The sequence below is a fragment of the Symsagittifera roscoffensis genome, chromosome 3, assembly GCF_963678635.1.
Source record: "Symsagittifera roscoffensis chromosome 3, txSymRosc1.1, whole genome shotgun sequence".
Taxonomy (NCBI): domain Eukaryota; kingdom Metazoa; phylum Xenacoelomorpha; order Acoela; family Convolutidae; genus Symsagittifera; species Symsagittifera roscoffensis.
Window position 1 is genome coordinate 32,224,580 of NC_087064.1, and position 12,719 is coordinate 32,237,298.

General features: G+C 34.1%; 1 long non-coding RNA gene across 1 annotated transcript; it reads left to right on the top strand.

Moving 5' to 3' along the window:
• Positions 1 to 6,149: 6,149 nt before the first annotated feature.
• Positions 6,150 to 11,953, top strand: LOC134842722 (uncharacterized). The gene is made up of 4 exons (XR_010162538.1): positions 6,150 to 6,290; positions 8,478 to 8,641; positions 10,419 to 10,549; positions 11,445 to 11,953. It is a non-coding gene; the product is annotated as an uncharacterized LOC134842722 (long non-coding RNA).
• The last annotated feature ends 766 nt before the right edge of the window (positions 11,954 to 12,719 follow it).

Below are 12,719 nucleotides of genomic sequence, written 5' to 3' on the forward strand. Positions count from 1 at the left end.
AAGATAGTTCTAAAAAACTCTGTAAGCCCCGGATGGGTGGAACCTGATCTAAACTACATTTTATTATTGGATAAATTAGATATTTTACCACTGTAAAATATTTATTATTAACCAATCATAATCCATCCAACTAACAACCCACTTATTTGTAAGTGCTGAAATTACTTGTAATTTCAGCACCAGAGAGGTTTGAATTTAACTTAGAAATTAGTTACCTCTCCAAGACAACTTCAGCAGTTGCAATAAGCCAGTATACTCTAGATCTATTGAGCCTAGCAGAGACTAGTTAAACACCCTGAGAGTAGTAGATAAAAGAGTAAGATTAGGATCGGTATTAGACTAAGAAGTTGCTCGAATCTATCCGGCCGAAAATAAGATAGCGTGACGAGCAGACGGTGTACCCTATCCGAAATTACTCTATGAGTTAACCACATCGGTTCTAACTCAGATAGCTGTAGAAGTAGGAAAACTTGAAGTACAAAATTAAAAAAAAAAACTTCAGGTTTTCACTAAATTACTTCACCGAACAGATACTCATCATGAACTTTTCAAGTGGAAAATTCAATTCATATGTAGGTTTTTTGTTGCTCTTGTGTTTTCAATTAGGGAAATTTGCTTTAAAAGTTCGGAATATAAAGACGGGTCTATTAGGTTGGTCTTGAGTAAACTGACAAAATTACTGACACTATCAAAAACTGTGAAAAAAAGACGAATTTGTCAACTGCTTCTGCAGAAACTGACTTACATATCAGCCAAAGGCAGAGTCGTAAAATGGAGGATTGAGAAATCACAGGCTGTTGCAGAGCTTTGCTTGAATGTACACAACATTCTTCGAACATCTGCGATCCTAAATGACAATGAAACAAAACCAACTACAGGGGCTTACAATTATCAGGAGATTGAAATAATCTCTACGAGGAGAAACAATTGACAAAAAATTTGCTCAGATTTTACGCTTTCTCGTAATCGGGGCTGTTTTTGAAATCTATAAAATTCTGTTCGAAATTTTTTTTCTGGTATATAAAACAAAGAATTTAACCTGTGGCTGTAAAGAAGCGCTTGTCTTTATTTAATGCAAAACAGTTTGTAATTGTAAAGGAGCGTGAACGGAAGAGGAAAATCATCTGATTCATTTCCTTGGGGCAATAATATGCCCCTTTAGGACGTCTGAAATTACTCGCACCCAGCGGCCATGTATCATAATCTTTAATATTGTCCTAACATGGTCAGTATCTGTAAATTATTAAAATGATCGATTATAATCTACAAAAAATAGATTAAAGTCATAAAACTTTTGTCAATATTGAGTTTATGCCGAGTTGGCTCACACATAGAGTCATTTCAAATAAAGCATACGGTCTGAATCATCACGCCGGATAGAATCGTGCAACTTCTCAGTCTAATACCGATCATAATCTTACTCTTACAGCTCCTAGTCTCAATAGATCTAGAGTATAGCGGTATTTGCGAGGTGCGAGGTTAGATATCGAGAACTGTTCTGGAGAAGAACGACTGTTGGCTAAGTTATAATTGTTCTGTTCTGTTGCAGAAATTATTCATAATTTCAGCAACAGAAACGAATTTAAAAATTAGCAGACAGTGTCGTTCTTCTCCAGAACAGTTCTCGATATCTAACCTCGCAGATACCAGTATATTCTAGATCTATTGAGACTAGGATGTTGAAGAGTAAGAGTGAGATCGGTCTTAGACTGAGAAGTTGCACGAATCGATCCGGCGTGACGATTCAGACAGTATACCTTATCTGAAATTACTTCATTAGTGAGCCACCCCGGACAAAATTCAATATTACCAAAAATATTATGACACCAAAACTTTTTTAATAGACTACAATCGATCATTCTAATTTTTTATGGATACTGACCTTGTTAATACAAAATTATAGAATATGATCCATGGGCGCTCGATGCGGGTAGTTTCAGACGTCATAAAGGGGCATATAATTGCCTCAATGAAATGAATCAGATCATTTTTTCTTCTTCTGTTCGCGCTTCTTTACATTCACAAATTCTTTTTCGTTATACGAGGCCACGCGCTCTTTTACAACCACAGGTTGCAGTTTCTTGTTTTTATAAGCAAGAACAATTTTTTCGAACAGAATTCATAAAAATCAAAAACAGCCTCCCGTTACAAGAAAGCATAAAATCTTACCAAAATTTTTGTAAATTGTTTCACCTCGTAAAGGCTATTTCAATCTCCTGATGATTGCAAGCATCCTGTAATTTTTTAAATTACATCGTCGTTTAGGGTCGGAGATGTTTGAACACGGGTAGATATATTCAAGCAAAGCTCTGGAACAGCCCTCCCTCTTTACGCCTCAGCCTTTGGCTGATATGCAACGCAGTTTCTGCAGAAGCAGTTGACAAAATCGTTTTTTTTTCACAGTTTTTGAAGTGTGATTAATTTTGTCAAATTACTCAAGACCAACCTATTGGACCCGTCTGTAAATTTCGAATATTTGAAGGAGTTTTCTCTTAATGAAAACAGAAGAGCTTTATAAAACCTGCATAGAAATTGAATTTATCATTTGAAAAGAGGAGGGGCTCAAGTGAAGCATGAGTAACCAAAATTCGTCACTGTTTATCCTAATTAGAATGGTTAGTTATTTGAAAAACTCCAGTTAGTCTTGGGTCGTTGTAAAGTTTGGAGAATGAATCGACGTTTGAGGTCGTTACACATTTTTTTACTAGGAAGCGGGGAGAACCAAATTGTTCTGAGTGATCCAAGGAAAGCCTTGATGATCAAATATTCTCAAATGAGTTTAAGTTTACAATTATGTTAAACCATAAAAAATCCAAGGATTACCTTGATCAGTCTGGTTTAAAAATTAGTTCATTATAGGACAAGCTTAAGTATTTAAGTTTACTAAGATAAAGTTTTAAGATTAGAAAAAGGTTATAAATTTAAGAAAAGATTGATTTAATGTTAAAAATTTAGGTGATAATTATTTTTTGAATGAGTGTAGTTATGTTTCATAATAAGAAACAAAGAAGCATGATTGGTGAGAGAATGAGGATATGAGTCCTTGAGAAGTTTCAAATTAATTTACTAACTAATTTTGTCTTTTCCAATTAATTTTAAATTTACAAAAATTTTAAAGTTACTGCAGGTTTTTGGAAATGAACGACATTTGTATCTTCTTGTCAGTTCCTAATAGATTATATTTTTGTTACTTGTCATTAAGAGGTATAGCTTGGAAAAGAATCTTACTGCTCCAAGTAAATTATTTCATGTGAGTGAATGAAATTGTACTGCATTGATAATCTTGCAGAGAAGTAGTCGTTGCAGTCTGCTTTCTCGCTTTTCGACGTAGATGCTCGGTCTAGCTTTTGAGCTTTAGTTTCGTTGGCATTGATTAGACTTATTGAGACGTGGAGGTAAGTTTCAAAGCTTCTTAAATTTTTTTATTATTTGTTTGGATCATAGATCTTGTGTTTACTTTGAATAGAGTAATTTCAGATAAGGTACACCGTCTGTTCGTCACGCAACATCAAGAACTGTTCTGGAGACGAACGACTGTTTACTATGTTATTTTCATTCTGTTTTGTTGCTGAAACAATGAATAGTTCAGCCTTACAAATTACTGTAAGTGTTAGTTATGGATCATGATTGGTTAGATAGAAAAACTTAACATAGATATTTTTATCAATAATATATTTGGATATAAATAGTAGTTTTCAACCCCCTTACCCCCTCCCTGTTTACCCCTCCCTGTTTATCCCTCCCTGTTTATCCCTCCCCCAGTTTACCTCCCCCAGTTTACTTAACATCCTCCCGTCAGTTTCCTTTACCCCCTCACCCCTGTTTCCTTCAACCATCACCCCCGTTTACTCTACCTCCCTCACCCCTCGTTTACCGATCTTCATCACTGCCAGTTTACCACAACCTCCATTCGCCCCCCCCCTTCTTGATGAACACGGGGGTTGGTTATTTGTTGGTAGACTTTGGGGTAGGGGTTAATGGTTGATACCTCCTAGTTTACCGCACCGGCTTTTTTTCCTTCCCCCTCCACCTGCAACATTTTACTGGTGAAATTTTGTTCACATCGTCCAAATGTTACAAAAATTTGTATGCGAACTAATTAGGTCATGAGAAACATATTTGAAATTCATGTTTAACCTTGTAAAACAACTCGTTACACCATGAAAAGGATGCTTATGCGTGGTGGGGGGGAAGGAAAAGGAGCCACCGCCCCTATTAAGTTGGGGGGAGATAGAAAAAATTGAGGGGGTGACATTGAGACATGGCATTTAGTAAAAGACATGGCATACATTTTGCAACATTCCCGCAAAACATGCAAAAATTCGGCAAAAAAATCGAAATTAGTGCTAAGAATAAAATGGATTTCAATCGATTATAATGGATTAGAGTGGATTTTGATTTCAAAAATAGTCAATAATAATGATTTATCATGGCAAAAATAATCGATTTCAGCGCCAAAAACATTGAATTAGATTCGATTATAATGGGTTTTAATGGATTTTTTTTCAAGCAAAATCGATTATAATGGAATTATTGTCGATAGAGTTTGACATCTTTAATGAATTATAATGGATTAAATTTGTCTCGGGAAACCATTACGATCAATTGGAATCCATGGGCGCTCGGTGCGGGCATCAACCATCCTTGCTAGCGCCTAAAGCTTGTTCACAAGTTGAGACGATAAAATCAGTAACTGAACTGTAGTAAAACGGGAAACTATTCCTTTTTTTGGTCTAATTGAACAGTCCAGAGCGGGTTCCTCCAGAAAAAACATAGCAACTCAAAACACCGGCGCGAGTGATTATAACGGTAAATCAGAATTGGATAGCGATTAGAGATCTGGTATTTGAGGATAACAAAATCCTATTCTCTAGCATACAAAACGAGAACTAAGTTTAATATGTTGACTTGTGTTGGAGTTTTTAACGACAGAAAGTTTTTGTTCACTTTTTTGTGGTCGAAGTAGCCTAAATTATGTTTATGGTTGTATATGGTTGAATTTCTTTCAAATTGCCATCGGAAGATTTACTAACCCCGGATAATATCATAAAGTATTGTTGTTGTTCCGGCTTTCGATACGAAAGTAACGGAATATTTGTGCTCGGGGTGGGTTTTTTTTCTTCAGACAAATTTCGACTTTTTACCTGGCCATTTTTGACGGAGATATCATTCAAAAAGTATTGCTGTCTTGAGCTTAAATTTGAAAAGATATTTCACCTGTGATCATTTTTTGTAAAGTTATGGGGGTTTAAAGATTGCCATTTTGGTCAATTTGGGACAATTAACGCGCGATAAAATTCGCGCTATAAACGCGTAAGCGGAGATTTAATCCGTCTTAGAAATCGTTCCAAAGTGGTTAAAAGAAGCTTATTTGCCATAATTGACCTGTTAAAAGGAGCGAAATCTATCCTTTTGTACTTAATATGGCGTGTGGGGGGATGATTTTCATTAAAAAATTCAAATTTCAGAAAAAAAAGTTTTCATTTTATTTTATTACCTTTAATTTTTTTTATAGGTTATTACTGCTCCATAAATATTAAAAGGCAGTCGGAACATTCAGGGCTTCGCCCTGATACGAGCAGTCTTGCTTCGACTTTCGATACGAACGTAACGGAATATTTGTGCTCGGGGTGTGTTGTTTTTTCTTCAGACAAATTTCGACTTTTTAACTAGCCATTTTTGACGGAATTTTTTTTACATCATTCGAAAGGTATTGCTGTCTTGAGCTTAATTTTGAAAAGATATTTCAACTGTGATCATTTTTCGTAAGGTTATGAGGGTTTAAAGGTTGCCATTTCGGCCACTTTGACCAATTTGGGACAATTAACGCGCGATATAATTCGAGCTATTAACGCGTAAGCGGAGGTTTAATCCGTCTTAGAAATTGTTCCAAATTGGTTGAAAGAAGCTTATTGACCATAATGGGTTTGTTTCAAGGAACGAAATCTATTCTTTTGCACTTTATATGGCGTGTGGGGGAATGATTTTCATAAAAAATTTCAAATTTTAGAAATAAATTTTCGTTTTATTTTATTTCATTTATTTTTTTTTATGTAATTACTGCTGCTCGATAAACCTTAAAGGCAGTCGGAACATTCAGGACTTCTCCCTGATACGAGCAGTCTTCGTTGTGTTTAAGCAAAGCATGTGTGCAGCATAGCAGCTACTGAAATTGCCACACATGGTGTTGAAGAACTTGAATTAGGTGCCCCCTCTGCTGATTGGGAGTCTCTCAACTTCTGGCTGCCTGTCGATAGGATAGAGATTGGAGCCATTTGTAAAAAATTTAGGCAAGTAAAAAAAACAAAGAAGATGACAGCTTTATAACTACTGGAGATGGATCTGTGAGCGCAAACTAATCATGAAAAAGAATTAGTCCGAAGCAAAATCAACCAACTGACTTAAGTTTTAGCCAGCAAAACGTTTTAACGAAGCTCTGATTTTCCATGATCGCTTTTATTTTCTTTAAAAATTTCCTTTCGAGTTCCGCAACCGCAAAATTATGGCCGTACACTTGCTAAAACCGGCGAAACAAATTTGGTTTAACCCGGTTTCACATAAAAAAGAGGTCGTTCCTTTTCATTTTGAAAAAAAAAACTGCTAATCACACAGTTCTTTACATTTGCATAGATCAAAAAATCTGTCAAAGTTAGCGTTTACAAAAGTTTTTTCGTGAAATTTTTTTTATTGCCAGCAGTTTTTCGGCGATTGGCTCAGATTTTTTCATCAAATTGAAATGTAGGACAGTGTGTTTTGCCTGAAACAATGTGCTGCTTTATGTTTTGTGTTTCTATCTAAAAAAAGCCTTTAAATTTCTCGAATCAGAAAACAAAAGCTAAAAGGGTAAAAAAATGATGTAACTACGATATCGAGTGAGGCCGAACAACCTAGCAGCAATTGTTTATTCCTTCGTTTTTTTACTTAGTAAAGGCCATGTTGACCTATATGAGATAACCAAGGCGCTCAATTTTACCTTATTTCTAATAATGCGCAGCTTAGAACGAGAGGGCTGCTCGGAAATCAAATCGGCTCGAATTGAGAACGAACAACTGATCTGAATTGTGCGATACTGCACCCAAGTTGTGCATTGCTTAAGAACCCGCACGGCAAAAATGGATTAGGATTGGTTTTATCTTTAAAAAAACTATGCAGGTTTATTTGAGACCGATTTTAGCCTGACAATAGGAACATTACATAGGAAAGCTTAAGGTTGATTTGGGTGTACATTAAATCTAATTAAATTGACCTTAGATCCCGGCGGAAAATTTGATCCGAATGAATTTTAAGTATTCAATCCAAATCGATTTCAAATCGATTTAAATCTATTTATTTAAGTCTTAATTTGGTTTCATATTTGGGGGATTAGACGATTAAATCAATTGAAGTCACTTTTTTCATTCGAACTTCATCAATTTCGATATTGTGTTGATATTATTCATTGCCCATCATTCTTCTTTTTACGTTCATAGCGTATGGTAGCAAAATAAAAAGATGAAATAATTTTTAAAACATTGATAATAGTTTATGATTTCCTTGCATGTTTCGAGCTCAACATTTGATCTGTATTGACCATTTTCTTGTTTTGCTACAATAGCTTTTGCCCATTATCTGATATACAATGATAATTTTTGATAATTTCTTTGCATATTTTCGAGCTCAAAATATGATTTTTGTGTACCATTTTCTTGAATTTTACAACATCAAACATGTGTCTTTTTTTTAAAAAAATTAGGAAGAAAAAATGCTTTTTTTTTCAAACTGCATGCATTTTTTTTCGCTGTGTTGGCAAAAAAAATTGAAGTCGCTTTCAAAATGATGTGTAGACAACAAAACGATCTTCGCATTCGCAGGGGTCTTTTAGAATGGAGTTCAAAGGATTTTAGTAAAATGTAGATGGATTTAATTGAGATTCCGATGGACTTAAAATCGGATTTTCAGACGCTGAAAATGATCCAAAAGTTTCAAGAAAGATTGATTTAAATCAATGTAAAAGCCATTTGAATCAATCCAAAACCAATTTTGTTAGTGCGGGAAAGGTTAAAAAATACATAATCAATAAAACTTAACTTATCCATAACATTTCACTTTTAATTAATTATAATCGCATCTTTAGTCCGACTCATTTCGGTAAAGTTTTTGTAATACCAATTTCTAAGTCAATTTCTATGTCAATGCGTTTTCTAAGCCAATTTTAGCAAACCACTTCAGTCCAGCAAACTACAATAGGACTTATAATACAAATCTACTGAACCCAAAGTTTCGCAATGACCAACTTTTCATCTGAATGTTGTTTAATTGGTATACGACACGATACAGCGAGCAATTATTTAAAAAATACAAGTAGAAAATAAAGAACATTCAATCTAATGAAACTTTTCTACGCTTCTGTTCCTTAAAAACGCATGCTCAAGAGATCATAAGGCTTCTCGAAAATTTCTGTCCATTTTCCGCACAATGTGAACTTCAAATTGTTTAAGTGATTTCTATTGTCTGGATTCTTACGTGACTCAGATACCACTGATGAATAAGCAAGAAAAAACTGCTGAATGGAAACGTTCTGCAACTGAGAAAAGGCATGAGTTCGAGCAACTAATTGTTCTGCAGTGGAAACATATCAACATGCTCAACGAATTCAAACCAGGTTGAGTTTTAAGTTTCATCAATCCTCCATCCTTTGAAAATTAAGAGAACACAAAGAAAAGTTATCCGTTCAGTGTTCAAAAAAAGTATAAAAAAATCAATTTCGAAAGTAAACAAGACTGCTCGTATCAGTGCGAAACCGTGAAGGTTCCGACTGCCTTTTAAGGTTTATGAAGCAGTAATAGCATGAAAAATTGAATGTAAAATTAAAATAATTTTTTTTTTAAATTTGGATTTTAAAAAGTTATCCTCTCCACTCGCCATATAAAGTAGAGAGTGATAGATTTCGCTCCTAGTAATAAATCAATTGAGACAAATAAGTTTCATTCAACCAACTTGGAATGATTTTTAAAACGGATTAAATCTCCGCTTTCGCGTTAAGGGCGCGAAATATATCGCGCGTTAATTGTCCCAAATCGGCAAAAATGGCGATCTTGAAACGTCCATAACTTTACCAAAAATGATCAGAGGTGAATTGTCAAATATTAAGTTTTCGCGATTTTTTCTGTTTTCGCGATTTTTTCTTACAACTAGAATATATGAGTTTAAATTTACGAAAAAATAACAAATCTTTTGTGATAAAAATTACAGCTTCAAATGTGTTCTCTCATCTTGAAATAGAAATGAGCTTTGATAAAATTGCAACTGATTGAGTTTGAACGCAAATCCATGGAAAATACCTGACAAAAACAGCAAGATGACATAAACTTCCAACATATATACTTGTTTTCTTCGTGAAAAGTTCAATTTAACAACAATTTGATTGTGATAAAAATTGATGAAGAGAAAAAATTTGATGAAAAATTTTTTTTTGACAAAAAAAAACATTTCACTGAGGCAAACTATAGGGCTACTGAAAATTGTTTGAAAAAATAGGGAGGTACATTTCTTACAGATACTCAATTGACTCTTTTTTGGTTCTTCTTTACTCTAAACAAACAATAAAATAATTCTTAAACTTCTAGTGAAGGTATCTAGGTTATCAAAAAAAAGCGGAGGATTAAAAACAAATAAACAGCATAGTGTTAAAAGTTGAGTGGCGCGTTTCACTCACCTTATAGTAAACCAAACCTATGTCAAATCTAATTTAAAAAAAAATTTTCGAATTATGACTGTAGTGATATTTTTGTTTTGTTGTTTTTCAGGAAAATGTCTTAAATTTTGTTCACGCTCAGTTTTTTTTGCGCGATTTTGTTTTTAAATTGGCTTCACTCCTTCTGTTGAAAAAACACAATTTCTCATATCGATTAGCAAAAGGAACGATCGTAAATAACGTGATCGACTTGACGTCTAGTTTCGAAGGTGTAATAATTTACAGAATTCTCAGCGGATTATGAATATGCTTTTTGATGCAGTTTACTCAAATTTATTTATTTTAATAGAAGGAAAAACAAAAAAAGCTTCATGAAACTGAAAAAACATTAAAGGCCGTTGATTTTTTCCATATTAATCGCTTCGCAAAATGATTTTTCTAAATAAAATATTCAATCCTTTTTTTCTGTTTCCTTGCTTTCATAACACTTTTCCAACTGTCGGTTGCTTGTGTTTGTATTGCAGCCCGAGAAAAAAGTGAAACTCCGGAAAATGATTTAAAAATAGTCCTAGTCTGACAGTTTAATTCTCGTGCCTAAACAACTTTTACGCATTTTCGAAAAATTTGAGAAACAAAACGAACGAAAATTTAACAACTTTGTCAAACATACATTTAGCATTCAAATAATTTGTATAATTTTCAGGATTTTTGAACGTTTTTAACAACAAAACTTTAGTTCCTTTAGGCGATTGCTGTGAATTACAAGTGGACAAATATGCTATTAACGGTCTCGACAACAAAGATATGAGTCCACAAGCGTACTTCAATCTTATTTCTGATTATACGAATGACACAAAACCACTCAATAACATCGCGGTTAGTTTAAATGTCACTTCAGTTCAATTTGGATTACTTCACTTTGTAATATGGGAGCTTGGTTTACGCAGCTTAAAAAAAGTATACAGCTTCGAAGCCTTTAAAATCATTTTTCTTTTGAATGAATATTCCAGGATATTTGGATTGCCTTCAACTTTACTCAGACTGAAACCAAAATCAAATTCAACGGGCCTTTTTTCATATATGGAAAGTGTATGACTAGCACTTTTTATCAATTAGAAATCCAGCAAAATGAGGCAAAAAAACAACTGTAATTCCCATCCCATACGACGAGCAGTCTCTGAACAGAGAAGAAAGAACCAGGGAAAATTTGTTTTCTCTAAGTCAATTCTCCTCACACACTGAGAAAGCAGAGCATTTCTTAATCTTATCTTAGGGGGAAATCTTATATATGGAAATTGTATGATTAGCATTTTCTTCATATTATTTTTTTTCCTTTTTTTATAAAGAGATACCAATTTCGATAACATCAAGCTTCAAGTTGTTACACAATATTTTTCTCTAAATTGAAACTTGAAGTCTTTCGTAGAACCGCCTAGAATCGTCAGGCAAAATCGTCAAAATTGTTCAAATTGTCTCAAGCGACAATAAGCAGCATGAAAAGAAGCGACAGTTCATCGCAGATCATGTTGTCAGACTAATTAGTTAGGAGATCGAATTCTTCGAGAAATGCGCACAAGAAGAAGCCATAGTTTAACAGATAAAAGTCAATTTTGAAGAGTTTAAAAACGTAGAATTTTCTAGTTTATCTGACATCGATGAACGTTTGCTTAAGATAGATCAATTGTCGCCTGCAATGATTTTTTGGCCATTCACCATAGAATATAGAGTGATATAAGAGAAAACACTTTTTAATCAAACAGGAGTGTTTTAGGCTACCTATTTCGAAGATGTTTGCCACAACGTAATTTCAGGAATTGGTTTTGGTCCTGGTGGGTTGAGAAGGGACCACTTTGCGAATGTCAGAGTGGGGGTTTCGTATTTAATTCCAGGGCAACATTTAACCTTTGGAATCCCAGGAATTCCTTCAATGATAATCGATTACTACAATCCAGGATCTCAACTTACATTCAAATGGTTCAAAGACCATATCATGTGTCAAGAACACCCTTCCATCTGCGGTCATCATAGTCCAAGAAGGAAAGAAAGAATAAGGGAAATGAAAAAACATTACAAAAAAGCTGGCGGAAAAAAAGCCAGGCGCAAGAAAACTCAAAACAGAGTTTGACACACGTACATGACAGGACGCGATCGCTTTGATTTTCATTTTCAAGAAATATCACCATTTTTAATCTTTTGAGAAGATAGAAATTGACGAAACTGTTTAACTATTTTCTGATGTTCGCGTGATTTCTTGGAATTGCCATAATCACTTACAGCCTTCGAATAATAGAATTTGAGTAATATAAATAAATCAAAAACCCCAAAATGTACAATTAATAATATATTCGACCCTCTACCGACCCAAAGGGTCCCCCTTTGTACTATTCTGAGATATCCATATTTGGTGACGGACCCTAAGGTTTTTTAGGCGCCTTTGGTGCCAATATATAATAATTTTGAGGAGCGCGCGCCAAAAAAACGCAACTTTTTGGTCAAAATTTTCCAAAAAAATGCCTAAAAACGTTTTTTTTTGGCGTTTTTAGAAATTTTTAGTGATTTGGGAGAGCTCGGAAAATCAATTTAGTCGACTTAAAAAAGTGTTCGACAAAATTTTCCAAATTTTTGAAAATCCCACCCCCCTCAACAAAATCCTAGATCCGCCCCTGTTATATTGGATATACTATTTTGGTTATACATTTTTGAAAAACGTTTCCAAATTAATTGAGCAAGGTAACTTATAGTTACAAATTAGCTAACAATAAAGCAACCTTTTTAAAACACTCAAAAAAAATGCATCCGCTCCTCTAAATCCGGTCAATCATATAATTAAACTTTTTTGTGCTTTTTTGCGAAACGAACAGTTTTTTGCTTTATTTGAGTTGTTTTCAAACATCTACCAACCTAATGATGTTATTTCTAAACTAAGATATCAAAAACAGTTTGATATTCGGAATAAAAAATCAAATAAAATTGCATGAAGGCACAAGCTGAGAGACAATTCTCACAAAAATTCACAAATTGCAAAATTTCTTTTCAACTTTGCATA